Source organism: Phascolarctos cinereus, unplaced genomic scaffold (assembly GCF_003287225.1).
Source record: "Phascolarctos cinereus isolate Bilbo 61053 unplaced genomic scaffold, phaCin_HiC Scaffold_726;HRSCAF=1367, whole genome shotgun sequence".
In the NCBI taxonomy this organism is placed as follows: domain Eukaryota; kingdom Metazoa; phylum Chordata; class Mammalia; order Diprotodontia; family Phascolarctidae; genus Phascolarctos; species Phascolarctos cinereus.
The window spans coordinates 306,609,648-306,624,812 of record NW_027556098.1 but is presented as its reverse complement, the minus strand read 5'-3'; the positions used below and the strand labels follow the sequence as shown (position 1 = coordinate 306,624,812).

Sequence of the window (15,165 nt, the reverse complement as noted above, 5' to 3'; positions counted from 1 at the left end):
AGAGGAGAGAGAGAGAGAGATAGCGAGAGCGAGAGAGAGAGAGAGAGAGAGAGAGAGAGAGAGAGAGAGAGAGAGAGAGACTATGTATATGAAAGTACAGCTGTCCTTCTCATAGTGGCAAAGAACCAGAAACTAAGGGGAGGCCTAACAATTGAGAAAAGGTGGAATAAATTGTTGTATATGAATGCAGTGGAATATTATTGCACTATAAGAAATTATGAAAGGGGTAGTTCAGGGCAACCTGGGAAGACTTGTAGAAACTGCTATAGACTGAAGTGAGTAGTGAACAAATTATACTACAACCTAAGTGTAAGGAGAAAAAAAATTTGAAAAACTAAAGAATTGTGTTCATATAATGACCACTATGATTCCAAAGTAATGAAACATGTTCCTACCTCCTAACAGAGAGGTGATGAATTCACAGTGCAGAATAAGACATGCATTTTCAAATGCAGCCAATGTAGAGATTTGTTTTGTTTGACTCTGAATATTTGATTCAAAGCTTTTATTTTTCTTTCTTTTGTTGAGTTGGAAGGAGTTGGGAAAATCAAGGAAAACTAGTGATAGGGTTACCAAAAAGAAAAATAAAAGAGGAAAATAAGAGTCATTGAAGCATTTTTAAATGCACAGAAGAGAAGAAAGATGAGTATGAAACACGTACAAAGCAAGACAGCTTTGAAAACAAAACATTGAATTCATTATATACTTGGAGAGAAAAGCCAAATGAACATGATAGAAATTCATGGCTGCGTGTACAATCTTCTTTTTCTATCCAGCTTTGTATATGGAAATGTTCATCTTGTTTGGTATTTATTAAATTCAAAAAAATTTTTTTTAAAGAATGTTATTTGGACTCTGTAAGTGTTCATAGGCATCAAGAAAGAATAGAGACTCTTAACTTTAATCTGAGGGTCAAATTGAACCAAAACATGAAAGTGGCAAATATCTTGTTCTTGGCAAGTCTCATCAAGTATAAGGTTAGTGAGTGTTAAGTAACAGAGACAGTGTGGTAAAAGACTGACTGATATCTTAAAGCCAAAGCTTTACAGGAAGAAAACATCTGGAGCAAATAACACCTATGCAATGCTAATCTTGACATGTAATTTTTTTCCCAGTGAAAGGGACAACAGATCTAAAAGGTGGCCAAAGAAAAACTCATGGGACGTTAACAATATACAGGGTACGTCAAGTCAGTTTTAGAAAGATTCACACTTCCTCACCAAAAAGAGGAAGAGAATTGAGAGATATTCTCAGAACTCCCTATAAACAAGTTAAAAATTTACAGAAATCATTTTGGAACAGACATCATTTCACAAAGCAATGTGAAAGGCTGAGAATATATATTCATGACCGTATTTGCCAAAAGCAACTGAAAGTGCTTTATCTCTGGACAGATACTATGAAACTTGTGATTATATTTTCCCCCACTTAATAGTATTTTATTATTTCCAATGATATTAAAGATAGTTTTCAACATTCATTTTTATAAGATTTGAATTTCAAATTTTTCTCCCTTCCTTCCTGCCCTCCCCCCTACCCAAGGCAGTAAGCAATCTGTTATAGGTTAAACATATTTCCACATTAACCATGTTTTGACAGAAGAATCAGAACAAAAGGGAAAAACCATGAGAAAGAAAAAACAAAAAAACAAAGTGAAAATAGCTTCCATCTCCATTCAGACTCTATAGTTCTTTATTTGGATGTGGATAGCATTTTCCATCATGAGTTTTGGAATTGTCTTGGATCATTTTGTTGATGAGAAGTGCTAAGTCTATCACAGCTAGTCATTGCACAATGTTGCTGTTACTCTGTACAATGTTCTCCCGGTTCTGCTCACTTCAATTAGCATCAGTTCATGTAAGTCTTCCCAAGTTTTTCTGAAATTTACCTGCACATCATTTTTATAGCACAATAGTGCTATTCATATTACATTTATATACCACTTATGCCATTACATTCATATACCACAATTTGTTCAGCCATTGCCCACTTGATGGATATCCCCTCAGTTTCCAATTCTTTGCCACCACAAAAAGAGCTTATATAAATATTTTTGTACATGTGGGTACTTTTCCATTTTTTATGATCTCTTTGAGTTACAGACCTAGAAGTGGTATTGCTGGATCAAAGGGCATATATGCACAGTTTTATAACCCTTTCGGCATGTTCCAGATTGCTCTCCAAAATGGTTGGATCAATTCACAACTCTACCAACAGTGCATTAGCATCCCAATTTTCACACATCCTCTCCAACATTTATCATTTTCTTTACTGTCATATTAGCCAAACTGACAGGTGTGAGGTGGTACCTCAGAGTTATTATAATTTGTATTTCCCTGTGATTTAGAACATTTTTTCATGTGACTATAGATAGCTTTAATTTCTTCATTTGAAAACTGCCTGTTCATATGCTTTGACCATTTATCAATCGGGGATTGACTTATATTCTTGCAAATTTGACTCAGCTCTGTACATATTTGAGAAATGAGAACTTTATCTGAAACACTGACTATAAAGATTATTTCCCAGCTTTCTGTTTTCCTTCTAATCTTGGTTCCATTGGTTTTGTTTGTGCAAAAAATTTTTTAATTTAGTGTAATAAAAATTATCCATTTTATAATATTCTCTATCTCTTGTTGAGTCATAAGTTCTTCCCTTCTCCATAGATCTGATAGGTAAACTATTTCTTGCTCTCCTAATTTGCTTATGGTATCACCCTTTATGTCTAAATCATATACCAATTTTGACCTTATCTTGTTATATGGTGTGAAATGTTGGTCTATGCCTAGATACCTAGTGGTTATACTAATGAAGGAGTTAGGTATGGTGGCACATGTCTGTAATCTCAACCACCAAAGAGGGGAGTTCTGTGCTGTAGTGGGCTGTCCTAACTGGACATCCACACTAAGTTTGGCATTAATATAGTGAACCCTTAGGACGGGGAAGGGGCACTGGTTGTCTAAGAAAAAGCAAAGTGGCCCAAGTTGGAAATAGAGGAGCTTCCATGCCGATCATTAGTAGGATTGGCCTGTAAGTGACATCTGTACTTCCAGCCTGGGTGAGATAGGGAGGCCTAGTCTTGAAAGGAAAAGAAAAGGAAAGAAAAGAGAGAAAGAGAAAAGAAAAGAAAATGAGGTTATGATCAAGGTTTAGAATCAGGTCATCACCACCAGAAATTATGGGAAGGTTATCCTTAAGGGGCCAAGACTTATTGATCAAAGCAGATTTTACAATAAAGTGGTAGAAACTGTGAAACATGTAACTGCAGGCTGCAAAAATTTAGCACCTACCAGTTATTTAGAAATACACAATTGGGTGGCTAGGATTATGTACCAGAAACTTGTTATCTTTAAAAACTGACAACACATTCCTGTTCTACAAATACAAACTCCAACATATTCTAGGGAATTTGTCAAATAAATTGTACTGGAACTGGAGCATCATTACAGACAAAACTTTTGCCCACAATCACTCAATGTATCAATCACATATCCATAAAAATTTAAGACGAATATTATAATAATGCTCAGTGGTCAAGTACTCAAATTTCACAGAATAAAAAACTTTCAAAATATAGATACCTAGGGGGAAAAGTTGAAACTATGTAGCAATACAGTGAAAAAAGTGTCAAATATACCATCCTGTCTGCTAATGAAATTTATCTGAAGCTTATAGTAAGTCTAGAAAAGATAAACTTGAAACCTAATAATCCTATTAAAATACAAAAATTGTTCATTTTATCCACCTGTTTAATAGTCCACAGAACATGGCATATGAAAGAATAATCATTAGATCATAGATTTAGAGTCAAAAGGGACCTTACTGCAGGATAACAACTTGTCCTTGAACTCTCTCTACCTGAAACTCCATCAAAAAAAGATGAGAAGCTTGAGATGGTGGTGGTGGTGGTGATGGTAGTAGTAGTAGTAGTAGTAGTAGTAGTAGTAGTAGTAGTAGTAGTAGTAGTAGTAGTAGTAGTAGTAGTAGTAGTAATAGTAGTAGTAGTAGTAGTAATATTCCTTCCTAACATAAATCATATGATGCTATGAATATTAATAGCTCACATTTCCATAGTACCTTAAGATTTATAAGGCATCCCCCCTTCCAAAGTCCTATAAGTAATATTATTATTATTATTATTATTATTATTATTATTATTATTAGTATTATTATGCCCTAGCCTAGAAAGAGATGGACCCAAGGCCATTCACTATCTATCCACTGCCACTAATCCTTTACTTCCAACCTTAACCTTTTCCCAAGAAATAAGCCCAGAGAGAGGACATAATTTATTCCAGAAGTTTGCATTTATCATTATTCTAGTATTTATGCTTTTCTGCATTGCCTTCATTTCCAGACATCCCCACTCAGCCTGATACAATATTCATAACAGAGTACAATTCCCAACACAAGAAGTGAATCATCTCATCTATATTCCCTTCCCTTGGTGGAACTAGGACAGGGAAAGAGGAGCAGATGCTTCCAGGGCATGCCATAGAAGTAGGGCTTGGAGACTGGGTAAAGAGGCACTTCAGATTCATTTAATTCAATAAGCATTTATTTAGCATCTCTTCTGGGCAAAACAGTGTGCTATGTACTTTCTGACACTCCCATCCTCCCCAACCCTGATTTCGCATCATCCAAGTGTGCAGATCTTAGAACTTATCCTGAGTACCCAGAAGAGTTAGATGATCATCTATTCCCTTCTCTCCTTGGCTACTCAATTCCCTTTCTTTATTTGAGTGAGTCACATTCTTCTGCTTCCTTCTACCTCATTTTCTATACTATCACTCTCCTTCCCAATTTTTCCAATGAGAAATACTAGAATTGCACAGAAGATTTAGGTCAGGAATCAAGAAGAACTTCCCTACAATTAGTTTGTGAGACATAGACTCTTCCAGTGAAACTATGACATTTTCCTTAGGGAGTTTTAAAAATTATAGAATGTCAGAACCATACAGATCTGATCCAATCCCCTTATTTTATATATAAGTAAACTGAGGCACAGAGAAAGGAAGTGACTTGCTCATGGTCATGCAGCAGGTTAGTGGCCCTACCATAACTAGAACTCAGGTCTACTGCTTTCCAGTCCAATGTTCTTTTCTCTAAGCTGTCTCTCTTTGAAAGAGACAACTCTTTCTCTTTCCCTCCCATATATCTGATTCAGTTGAGGACAGTCCTGCCTGGAGGCAGAGGAAGGGAATGAATGGCCTCCAAAAGGCTCTGACAACCTTAGAAGTTGAGGATTCTCCAGCTTCACCTCTCCTCTTCATGGCTGCAGATGCTTCCCCCCATTGATCACTCAGAGCATCTGTTTGCTTTGAAGCTTATTGGAGATCAAGGCATTTGCTAATTGAAAACTAAAATATCCATCCGTCTCACTCACTGACAACGTGAAACTCACCCAGCCATACTGCATTAAACTAAAATTCACAGCACAGTGCCCCCAGGTTTTCAGGGCTGACAGAGGTCATCTGGTTTAATCATCTTCCTCCCTTCCAGGAAGACTATTCCTCTCTGCTTATCCCCCCACCCCAGCCTTGGACAAGTCAGATTCTCTCCTATTCTTATAGTGTCAGAACCTCTCTTCCTCATAGAGATGTGGAAGCACTTTGTTGGTAGGGTGCCAGTATCCTCATCCCCTTCTGTGCTCATATAAGAAAGAATTTCCCAAGTAGTCAGAGGTCTGTAGCTCTGGCATGAGACCACAGAATGAAGACTGGGGGTAAAAGAGAGAGAATCTATATAATTTTCTTTCTGGAGAACCTTAAATACTTTTATTTGGGGTCTGTAAAGGCAGCACTGATGAGCAGATGGATAGATTGACCTTTAGAGGGCTCTGCCAACCTTCAAGCCACTAAAATGTCCTAGTCCTTTTTTTTATAGACATAACAAATCTGCTTCAGGAGAGAGGAATGCTTACAGTCACCTATTCACTCTCCAGTGTCCCAGGTTTTTCCTAGATCTGATCTCACTAAATTTTCCTTCAAGTTCTCAGACAGGATAGGACAGGGGACAGCATAGGGACCACATTCCCATTTACAATGGGAATCCTTGTAATCTTGCCTCAGTAGCTCTTACGTGTTCCGGGTGACAGGATTGGAGGGAAGGGAAACATACCTACAACCTGTACTGGTTTATGACAAAGCTGAGCCTAGAGCCAAGACCTCAAGATTTTCATTTTCCATCTTCTTCCCACTCCACCGCCAACACCATGCAGGCCTCTCCTGCTTGAACTGGGGGTAGTACAGAGACCCAGTCAGAGGCAAAGCCCAGAGACCTGACTCCCACTAAGGAGAGGGAACCCCGATGTCCTCCTATTTCTTGAGCTGTAGTTCTCCTTCACCTCCTCCCTCCCCCACCCTTCTCTATAGGTGAGTTTCATCTTAGGGACTTCACTAACACTCCATCACTGGTTCCAGGAAAAGAAACCAACCACAAATTTTGGGAGAAAATTGGCCCCAGTGGCCAAGAGGGCATATGGTACCACAGGGGTGGGCTAGGTGAAGAAGACTGTGGGAAGTCTCTGTCTATCCCTCGAGGGTTCTGCATCTTCTTGGCAGGGTAGGTTCTAAGAGGTCCAAAGGGACTCGAGGGGACTGGGAGGTGTGCGAGTCCCCAGCGGCTCACTTAGCAGGAGGAGCTGAGTTTCTATGTGAGTCAGAGGAGGGATCCAGAAGGGGACTGACAAGGGACAGGGGCGGTGCCTGGGGGCTGGAGAAGGCTCACGGCTGAGACAGCCCCGCCCCCTGGCCCCGTCCCCGCCCTTCCCAAGCCTCGCGGCTGTCCAAGCTCAGTGCTGGAGCCGACGCCTCCCGAGCGCAACTCGCCGCCTCTCCGCGCTATCGCCGCGCACGCCCGCACTAATTACTCGTCCACCATCGCTCCGCCCCGCTACATTCTGCTTTCCCCCGCCCCACCCCACCCCACCCCATCCCACCCCTGTGCCCAGTTCACTCCTCCCCCGCAGGGTCGGAGCTCTGGGGACCAGAGTCGGCGGTCAGCCTGGGACCTCGAGTGGAGCTATTGGGGCAGGTAGCCCCGGGGCAGGAGCCAGGGATCCCAGCAGCCTTGCTACCTGAGCCCGGCTCCCCTAGTCCCCGGCCAGCTGAGAACTGCAGGAGCCCAAGAGACGCCCCAGGACAGCGGAAGGAACGGCCGAAGGAGCTTCTCCTGGAGACTGCTGAAAAAAGCCCGTCACGCGTGGATGCGGCGGGAGCCTAGAGACGCGTGTAGCCAGAGCCGCTTCTGCCCTCGGGCGCCTTATGGCTTGAAGGTTAGAACTGGGTCTAAGGGGAGGGAGGCGGCCACTGGGGCCAGATTCAGACCTTGGGAACTGTAAGGCAGATTTCTCAGACAAAGGGCTGGAGTTTTTCTCCTTGGAGGGAATGGTGTACTTGAGAGGTAGAACTTTGGCGAGCGCCTGCTCCAGCTTGGGCTCCCAGTGACCCTCGGCGCCCCCTTGGAGCTCGGTGCTTTCCATTGCACCTCTCCTCCTATGAGCCTAGTTGGAGCTCAGGGCTGGGGCAGGGCTCAGACGCTTCACCAGAAGAGCATCCTCCCGAGACCAGAGGAGACTCTAGTTGGGGTCTCGTTCGCCTGCGGGGACTCCCTGACAGTCATCTGGAGTGTTTTCTTCCTCCCCTGCCGCTTTAGACAGGTTTCCTCAAGGAGCAGAGTTTTGAATCTAGTGGCGACCAGGCTTGGTACAAATATTCCACCCTCTCCATAGCTCTCTTCATTCTGAATATGAGCCCAGCAAGGGACCCCCGTCCCACTTCCCTCACTCCGGGAGGTGGCCAGAGTCGGGGATAGACTGTGGAGGCGCCGAGAACCAGGCGGAGTAAACAAAGTAGGGAGCAGAGAAGTGGCGCTAACCCGACAGGTAGGGATCTAAGGAGCCAGTGTGAACACTACCCTGCTTTAAACCGCTTTCCAATGATAACCCCAACCTGGAACCTGACTTCTCTCTGCTCCAGTTGTGGAACAGATGACCATTAAGATAGGTTGCTACTAGCAACTCAGCATTCATTCGTATATACTGAGGCCTCTTCTTCACCCTCTTTCTCTCTTCTCTTTGACTCTCAGCCAATCTCTCTGTCGCTTTGTTTCTGTCTCTTTTATGTTTCTGCTCTCTTTCTTTCTTTCTATGTCTCTCTGTATCTGTGTCTATCTCTCTGCTCAGCAGATTTCCACCCCCACCATCAGTCCCCTTCAGGTTCTTTCTTCTTTCATGTCGTCCAGCTTCCTCAATTATCTTTTTATTAGAGGCATTGATTTCCATTAAACTTAACCAGGAGTCAGGTTGGAAGCAGAGGGTGGGCTTCTAGCTCCAGAATGGAAAGAGGCCCTGATTAGGATTTGCATGGAGAGGTGGGGGAGCATCTCTGTGGGCAACAAAGAGGTTTAGATAAACTGAGGACATCTCACACCTTGTCTGCTCTGAGACAGACCTGTGTAGGAAAAAATGAGATCAAATGTGAGAGGGTGCATGCATGCACAAATCATAGCCCTTGTATAAGACATTTATTCAGTTCCCTGAAGTCCCATAGGATAAGTTTCTAGTTGTTGCCTACAGAAAAAGCTATTGTAACCCAGTCACTGTCCCCAATGGCTTCTCTTAGATATCGAGGGTAGGAGTTTCTGAAGATGAGGTGTGCTAGATGGCTGTCTCCTACTTGACACATCCTTAGGTAGCGAAGTCTTCTTTTGGAATTTGAACATCACCCTAACCCTGGGACCTCCATATAAGATGTCCAATCTGAGGAACCACAGTGGTTTTCAGACCCATCTCACTCTCAGTGTTCAGGATTGTCCACTGAGATCGAACATTTCTATGGAAGTAGTCATGCTTCTCCTGGATTCATCCTGAGGCATTAGGGTAAGATGAGAAGAAAAAAAAAGAAATTATTGTTTGACCTGTTGCTGTCATTTGGCAATTGGGGGGAGTGACACGGTAGTTAAGGTGAAAGAAGATTAAAAGGACAGCAAATAAACCAGCTTTCTGCCTCTCTCCCCTATCCTTTTGCTTATCCACTTTGTGTCCAGTATTCCATCTGTTCCCCCAGGATCCTGGTATTTCTTCTGAACTCAGGTTTTTGCCTGGTGAGAGACTCTGGAGTGAATGACCTTGACCTAAGCATGTGTCGTTCAGGAATCCCTACCTTTATCTACTTGAAGAAGGCCATACTCTTCCTTCCTATTCACTTTTCACTTGGGAAAGAGAGTGTGGAGAAGGGAATCAGAGGCATGAGATTCTCCTGATTTTTATAAAGTGGAAGGGTCTAGTGAACTGATTATCCTAGAATTTCTTGAGCTAAAAGAAAAATTAAGACATTAATTTATCAATACTCTACTCTCTACAAATAGACATTTTCAGTTCACAGGATGGCAAGGAACTGGGGTAAGGATCACTACCACAGAGTTTCTTCTAGGAAGGACAATATTCTTCAGCACTCTGTTCCCAAGCATACTGTTGGGTTTCTCTTCTTTCCTAAACATGTCCTTATTCAACTCCAAGAATTCACCCATGTGACTTCAGAATTGCCAGCCCGAGTGCTTATTTCTCCTTTTGGGTTTCTTCTTACCATCCTCACCTTTAGAGTTAGTGCCAATTTTTTCCCCTCAAGGTCTGATAAACTAACCTTTCCTGAAATTCTGAGGAGTGATTAGTTCAGGCTTACAGAGCATCATGTTCCCCAGAGAGGCTGTGCAGCTCATGCCAGGTTGTCAGTGAGTGTTTTACTGTATTGATTTGATTCTTCCTACACTATAGTCTAGGGAGATTCTAAGGAAGTTGACAAGGCTGGTAACAATGCTTGTGGGCTAGTCTGTCTTCTATCCCTATCTGCAAGACTGAATTCTTCTGTATAGAAAGTATAAATCTAAATAATGGATGGTGCTGAGGACTTGGATTTGACAGAAACTTTCTAGCTTTTTAGGATATTAACATTAATTGGACAGGAGCATGGTATCTCCTAGAAATACGGCCATATGTTTCAATGAATGCAAGCAGAGATGCTCTCTGAGTGGTTTTCGTCTGATCTGCATTTGAAAGTAGAATCTATGCAGAGGAAATAGCACAGAGCAATGAGTAGAATACAAGACCTGGTGGGGTGGGAGTGAAGGAAAGAGAGGTTGGTCAGGACTTTTGTGTTCCAATCCTGTCTTTGTCACTCACACTTTCCTGCCTCCTTCTTTCCTGATCCTGGGATCCTGGTTGCTTAACTTGTATACAATACCTGTAGCTGAAAGTGCTTTTGGATTTGAGGAAGACAGGAGAGTGACAGTCTTGAGGCTTCCCAATGCACAGTCAATTAGATACTGAAGATCAGCAGACCCCAAGATATAGGCACTGCTGTTGCTATGTGACATTGGTGCATGTTGGGAGGGTATGATCACCCCTCTGAGAGAGGGCTTTGATCTGCCTCAGACACCATGCCTCCCAGTCAAGCCAGGTATCCCTGCAACCTCTAGTGGACAGACCAAGTAGTTTACAGATCAATCAACAAGCATGTATTAAGTGCCTACTATGTGCCAGGCACTGTGCTAAGTGCTAGAAGGATACAAAGAAAGGCAAACACAGACCCTACCCTCAAGGAGTTTCCTTTCTAAGGGGGAGATAATATGCAAATAAATAGGTACCTACAAGATATGTGCAGAGCAGGTAGAAGAGAGCTTAGGGGGTCCAGATGAGGGGACTGAGGTCTGATGCTTAAGTAGGTGAATTTCTTTCAGGTGACTTCTCAAATTGCTATCTTGAAGTGCCAGGTCCATTCAAAGATCATTCAGTCCATTCTCTTGACTCTAGGCAGGCTCCTTTTCTATTTTAGGACAAACCTTTTTCTATTCTTAAAGCTCCCCCAAGAAGGAGATAGTAAAGTCTTCCGTGGTCCACTGCTCTAATACCTTGCCCTCCTGAACCACCTCTGACAGAGATCTCTAGGTTGCTTGAGTCTGGGTTCAGGTACCAAAGGGCCTATATGCTAACCTATAAGCATGGCTTCATAACTGAACTCTCTCCTAGTCCTGGCAATAACCAGGAACCACAGATAGAATGGTCAGCCCTGCCTTTCTATTCCTATGTGCAGCACCCCTACATGCCTGGGCCACAGTAATCATTTGGAGGTTCCTTATGTTATTTCGATTTTAGCTTGGGCATCTCTTAGCCCTAGGAGGAAAACTGGAAGATCTGGTTCCATGATTATGTGTAAGCACTCCAGCTCTCTGAGATGCTAAATGGACTCACTAAGCACATGGAAGTAGCTTGCTTCCTGTTTCTAGACAGTAGACTGATATTAATCATCTCTAGCCTTTTTAATTACTTTAATAGTAATGGAATCCAGAGTTAGCATACCCCTGCATCTTCCCTTCCCCCAATGTAATTGAAGACTTCTTTTTTTATTTTTTACAAAAGACTCATATTATCTAAATTCATGGGCTTGGAAAATAGCATGATTGTTGTGTCAGTACGTGTGGGTGGTGGAGTTAAACCGAAAGATTCAGCCACTCTTTTTTGCTTCCATTTAGGTCCAAGAAAGGGAGAGACACATACCCTTCTGGACTCAAACTTTGTCTCACTATGCCCTAATTCCTTTCTCTCAGGCCCACATCAAGGCTGATGAAATTAAAGAAGCAGCCCTCCCACCCTGCATTCCTCAAAGAAGACTGAGCTCCCTTCTCCCAGGGAGATAGAGTCCTTGCTCTCTGTCAGTAAATGAATGTGTCCTCTGCCTGTTCCCTCTTCCTAACCTCTACTGGCTAGACTGCTCAGGGTGAAGCCAGAAGTAGTGAATTTGGGGCTGGGACCACTCTGCTGGCATCTGACCAAGACTACAGGTATTTTCTGCCTAACTTCATACATTGGCTCTACAGAAATGTGCTGACAAACAAAACAATGTTACAGGGAGCAGTTTGTCCTGTAAGAACACTATTCCAGCCGAGTCTTTCAGTACCATGAAGAAGCTTTGTTATAATCTCTTAATGACTTTACTAGGAAAGCATAGCATGGCTATACCATAGCTTATGCCTGTGCTTCTAACTGGGGCTAGAGCCTGGGAGGCCACTGAAATGCTTTGGGGGAAGAAGTGGCTGGGTGGGTAAGAGGGAGCATAAAGGAGTGAGTTCTCAATATATTTTGTCATTAAATATAAAATATTCAAATTAACATTTTAATTTAATTTAGTTCTCACATCAACCTTAGGATGTAGGTGCTATCATCTGCAGTAGAGGTTAAAGCGAGTCAGCCCAGGATCACATAGCTAGTAAGTATCTGAGGCCAGATTTGAACTCAGGTCCTCCTGACTCCAGGGCTAGCATTCTATCCACTGTGCCACCTAGAGCAAAACAGGCTTTAACGTACAACTTCAGCAATTTTTTGGTAACTGAAGGGTACTTCTGGGGAGCTGGACTTCTCCCAGGAGGAGATAGGAAATTTCCCTGGTCCCTACTACAGAAGGGAGAGAAGGTGAATGGAAGAGAGGTGAGGGCAATTAAATTTCCACGTATCTTTCCAAGTAGCATCAGTTAGAACCTGGGTAGGGGATGGAAAGTGATCTCAGTATATGAGCACCGCCCCACCCCCACCCCCAAGAGCCCTATCAACAAGCAGGGCCTGTATCTGCTTTCGAGTCCTGTTCAATGCATGGTGTGTTATTGCTTATTATTAAATAGCAACCATGGCCCCAAATGACGGCTCCCTTGCAGATGTCTGGGAGCTGCAGGCTCAGTGAGGCTCGCCTGTCATTGGGCTTCTCCCCATCGTGTGTGCCTTACACTGTTTCCATTGCCGAGTGTTTGTTATTGTTTGTGCTCTAAGTGGCCCAGCAGGGGAAACGCATTAGAAATGAAATTATTTTTATTACACACTATATAATCGCATCTTCCTTCTTCCTGCAACCCTAGGCGGAAGCCTCACCAGCAATTCCCTGGGAATCCTTGGTCTAGGAAGAAAAGGACAGTCATATCTTGGAAAAGATTAGATGGACCCCTCTAACAATGACTCCAAATTATAGGCTTTAAAATTTCTGAAGCACTTCCCTTGAAATTGCCTTCTGAGGTGGGTCATAAAATTATCATTCCTATTTCAAATATAAGAAAACTGAGTCCCAAAGAGATGAAGTGACTTGTCCATGCTCATACAGCTAGTAAATAGCTGGAACCCAGGTCTAAATCCAGGGTTCTTTCTATGATACCACACTGCCCATAGGTTACCCTACCTATGAATAGCCTCTTCTCCCTCCATATAGGATCCAAGGAAGTAGAGAAGGGAGGGGTAGGTGAAAAGAGGAGAAATAAAATGATACTTAATTCCATTAGCTAAAGAGATCATAGAATTTTCAGCCCCCTAGAGCCTTGGAATCCTAAGATTCTAGAACTTATTTTCAAAGGATTTCTTTGCCCTGTATCTCAGATATGGAACCAGTTGAATAAAATACAGAGAAATGCCCCCTAATTCATAATGAAAACAAAAGAATAGACAAGATCAATTAAGTGATCTACAATCAACTAACGATGAACCAAGCGGCATTTATTAAATTCCTACTATTTGCTGATTCCCTTTATATGAAGTAAAGAATTCTATTCTTCTGTATTGTGTTTTCTCTTAGCTCCTAACTGCTAGGGGACAGGGCTATAGACTTGTTGATGCTTATGTTACTTTTGTAGGGTCATAGGACTCAGAATTTGAAGGACCCATGCGGATTATCCTAACACCCTCACTTTTTTTTACAGATAATAAAATTAAGGCTAGTAAAGTGACTTGCCCAAAGTCACAGAGCTAAGATTTAAACTTGCATTTTCTGACTTGAATGCTTACCTGCATAACTGTTAAACCTTGGCTCTTGTGACTTTTATCAGGTCTTATTGAGTGAAAGGAACTGGTGAGTTCCAGAGGGTAAGATTCAGTTGCCCAGGCTTCTCCCAAACTGAGTATCACTCTTGAACAGTACAAGAAGGCAGTTTCCCCCATCTCCCTCTCCAAGATTAACCTCTTAGGTATACGTACATAAGAGAAGAGGGTTGATTTTGGTACACCATGGGAGCAGGACTGAGTGTCGGAGAGGCAGCATATCTTAATGAGTTTTAATTTGGCTGAATAATTTAGGAGGATACATTAGAAGTAAGGTAAGATGGGTTCCATTTCTAGCTCTGCCACTAACTAGGCATGTGATCTTGGACAAGTCACTTCTCTCTTCTGGGTAAAAGGGAGGAGGGGGGTTAATTAGGCATTCTTCATGATCTCTTCCAGTTCTGACAGTCTGCCTTTCATAGGCTGGTAGCTTTAGAACCAAAAGGGATCTCAGAGGTCATCTTATCTAGTCCCCTCCTTTAGATGAGGAAGCTTAGGTTCTGAGAGAAGCAATTTGGCTAAGATTACAGAGGTTAACGGCAACGCTGCCAATTCAAACCCCCAGGTCTTCTGACTCCAAATCCAGCACTCTTTCTACTGTGCCACAGTGGAGGTAGGAATAGATGGACCTTCTTTGTGAATGCTGTGGATTCCAACAGGATAACCTAGGACTCCTATTAAAAACAAAACAAAACTCTTGCAGTGAGTTGGAATGCCTCCTTTCTCATCCTGCTGGAGCCCATAGTGACTGGTAATGGATATTTTACCATTTACCTCCAGTTATCCTTAGAGGAAACCACATGCTTGACCCCTCAGAATCCATATTGACTATACTCATATTGTTAATTATATAATACAATTACATAATTAGTTATAGATTAATCATAATCATATTTCAATCATAATTTCTTAAACAGCTGGAATGTCATAGCTAGAAAGTACCTTAGAAATCACCTAGCCCAGCTCCATCATTTTACAGAGGGGACACTGATGTGCCAAGAAGAGCTATTGGTTGCTCAAGGTCATACATGAAAGAGAATGATAGGACCAGTTGCAAATGTTCAAATAGGACTATAAGGATTCTCAGAATGGAAAACCCAAGGCTGATGTCTACCTGGTCACAAAGTACTCCAAGGGGAGGTTGAATAGTAGTGGTTGTTTTCGTGAAGTCACCCTTATCCTTCAGTTATTGTAAGCCCAAATTTTCATTGTTTTCCCTCACACCTAGAACCATACTGATGGGTATTCCTTTATCCATTCACTCATCCTCTTGAAAGCCACTTTGAATTCAGTGGAACTATAGTAAAAAGAAACAG

General features: G+C 42.3%; 1 protein-coding gene and 1 long non-coding RNA gene across 3 annotated transcripts in view; one reads left to right on the top strand and one right to left on the bottom strand.

Moving 5' to 3' along the window:
* The first annotated feature begins 6,826 nt into the window (after nt 1-6,826).
* Nucleotides 6,827-15,165, top strand: part of DRD2 (dopamine receptor D2) — a 101,534-nt gene continuing 93,195 nt past the window's right edge. The window contains exon 1 of the mRNA XM_020989746.2: nt 6,827-7,276. The gene's annotated coding sequence lies outside the window, so the exon portion shown is untranslated. The remainder of the gene's footprint in view (nt 7,277-15,165) is intronic.
* The window catches only part of LOC144458203 (uncharacterized), a 98,661-nt gene continuing 92,012 nt past the window's right edge, over nt 8,517-15,165 (bottom strand). For both annotated transcript variants that reach the window (XR_013487770.1, XR_013487769.1), the window contains exon 4: nt 8,517-8,868. This is a non-coding gene — a long non-coding RNA (uncharacterized LOC144458203). The remainder of the gene's footprint in view (nt 8,869-15,165) is intronic.